The following is a 2,973-nucleotide window of genomic DNA, read 5'->3' on the forward strand; positions in this document are numbered from 1 at the left end:
AATGGATGAACATATTCTCCGAAATGCTTGGAATAAAGTCCATGTGAAACATACAACATGTTCAATAGTAAAGAAGTCCGCCTGTATCTGCTCCCTCGAAGCAGACACCAGCTGCAGGCTGTCCCTAGGAACTATTTATCTAAGCTTAATCCTAGCAAACACACCCCAGGGTGCTGCCGCTCACACTGGTGTACGCTCTGACGTCTTCGTACAGATCGCGTTTCTATACAGAGATCAACGCGGATAGGCATCATATCCCTTATCCTGAATACAAGGCAGTTATCACCTCGGTGAAGACCTAATTCCGCCTGACGTAGCCCGTGAACACAGGCGCCTGTGCTCTCATCATTGTCCATGTCCGATTTCATCACGTTGTTCTTACAAACCACATCAACTGCTTCTCCTCCAGGGGTTTGTCCATTCTTTCCAAATAAAAGCAATAACCTGAACACGGTCACCTTCTTGTCTCCCTCCTGTTTTTTTTTTCTGGCTTCCTTTGAGGTTCAGGTCGTGGATGTATTTTTTTTTCTCAAGGTAACCTTCAGAGGATTGACTCTTGTCTCACAGTTGAATAATGAATGTTTTTGTCTGTTGCAGACACAGACCTGCCTTCTTTATATGCTTGTGGCATTGACTAATCAGAAAGTTAAGCTTCTTTGTTGCCCTGGTGTCCTTGGCCTGACTATTCAGCGCAGTGTCATCAATATTGTGCTCGTGGCCTCTGATCCGTGCACCAGTCAGCCTCTCTCCTGCACTAATGAGCAGTGGGAAACATCAGCGAGACAAGAGGAAGAGAGCTCTGGGATCAATTAATTGGGATTTGTTATTAATGATTATAGTGACGTGTGAGTGTGTGTGTGTGTGTGCGTGCGCACGCATGTGTGGAAGTTCCTGCTCGTCTCTCAGTTTTTGCAGAGCTGTGCACTTCAGCAGTTCCGAGTTGCCACCTGTTGAGAAGGTGCTGACCAACACAGAAATTTGACCTTGGAGCGTGGATTCAGTAAAACTTCACACCAACAGTGGATGATTTTGACCTTAAGGGTCTCACTTTTCTACCCTGATTTTCCACGTTGGTGTCAAAATGATCATAGTGACCAAAATTACTGTAGTTGTTCCAATATTGAGTTATTGCTGCTATTACTGCTATACAGCAGGGCGTGAGTACAGGTCAGAGTCCGTCCACTTAGCACAGACAGGCTAAGGTTGCTATTTTCAGTGTATGACAACACCCGGAGGGTCCTTTGTTAGGTTTCCTGCTCTGTGCCACGGTTTGTGGGCGGTGTTTTGCTGTGTTTACAGGAGAAATCGTACTGAAACGTAACAGATCAGCTGATGTGGATGAGGTGACTGTGATGGCTCTTCATATGTGTTTGACACAAAGGAGTCTGAACAAGTTGCAGCTGTGTGGGAAACACTATGCAACGCTACTTTCACCCTTCTGATCTGCATCACTGTGTTTGAGATGTTCCCCACAGCTTGAACAAAGCTGAGGAGACCAGCAGTACCAGATGGATCATGGGAAATGATCCATCCAGTAAGTACATTTTACACGGAAGATTCAATCTTCCTGTAATGACATGCGAAACAACCAACTGAGCCTGTCAGGGGCCAAAACTGGACGCGGACTGGACGCTCTGTACTTGCTATGCTGTTGCTGATTTTTCCCGCTCAATATTTCAACGATGAAGCTAATTTTGGTTCTGTCAATCATTCTGACCCAAACGCACAAGGCAGGAGCAAGAAAATCATAGCCGGGGTTTCTTTGAAGGGACACTCAACTTATAAAAAAAGTCATTTTTCCAGCACATCTCAGGTGCATCATCTTCTTTCTCCAGCTGCACGCTCAATAATCCTCCAACACTTTGATTTGAGATGAAATCAAACAAGCTGAGAACCCTTAACGTACGGCGTAGCGCAGAGGACGTTTGGCTGAAGCTACTCCCTCTTTGGTGTTGGTGGCTATGGGGCAACATTAGCTTCAATATATCTGGCTCTGTCTGCATTCTGGAGTCACAAAGAAGTGACACAGGAGTAAAAATCCTCTTTGTGAGCTCAAGAAAAGCAATATGTGAGTAATTAAAAGGCAAGATACACATTTGGATCAAGTATTGCTTTAATAACATTGGCGACAGCTCTCAACTCCATGGAAGTGTCTCAATTCAGATGCATGTCAGTGAGCAAATACGCAGGAGACTTGCCTCCAGGAATGGACATCAATGCATGCAGCCAACATGGCTACCAGCAGGGCTCATAAGAGGCAGTAATCCTGAACATTGTTTAAATTCTGTGGTCCGAATACATTTGTCTCTCCAGGAACCTTCAAACTTCTGATTTAATCAGTGTTGAATTGTTGAAATTGAACTTAAATATAAGGGATCTTGTCGAAAATGGAGTGGACTCACTTTGTATTTTCACACCCTCACAGGTGTTTCCAGATATCTGATTAGATCAGGACAACAGTGGACGGTGTTCACAGATGATAATCTCATGTGCCGCTGCAGGAGAAATTACTAATAATGAGGGCTTTTTAGGAGTCGCGCTGAGTGAAGCGTAACTGCGATGATTCCTGTTAGGAGTCTGCACTTTTCCTGTTGTGACACGTTTCAATGTCACTTCAAATGCAAGTGCGGAAATGGTCTTTTTGGTGCTGCAGGGGATTTAAGGTGTCAGATCCAGACAGTGACCACTGATGCAGGATATTTCCTGTCCTTTCTCTACCGTCAGCTATTGAATAAAGAGATCAAAGGGGGAAAAAAATAAAAATGAAACCATATAGTATATAAAACACTAGGCTTTATAGCTGCACTAGTCAAAATGATTATGAGGTTTAGTTGCACGACACAGCGGCGGCTTGTGTTCGTTACGTAATACAATATGGATCCTGCTGTTTGTCAGGAGAAGTCTGGATCATTGCTGTGATTATGGGCCAGCCAGAGCCGCATCGTCCTCATGGGAATATTTCAGTAATTGAAC

This window comes from Aulostomus chinensis, chromosome 22, assembly GCF_037954235.1.
Source record: "Aulostomus chinensis isolate RoL2024-O1b breed Wild chromosome 22, RoL_Achi_v1.0, whole genome shotgun sequence".
NCBI classification, from domain to species: domain Eukaryota; kingdom Metazoa; phylum Chordata; class Actinopteri; order Syngnathiformes; family Aulostomidae; genus Aulostomus; species Aulostomus chinensis.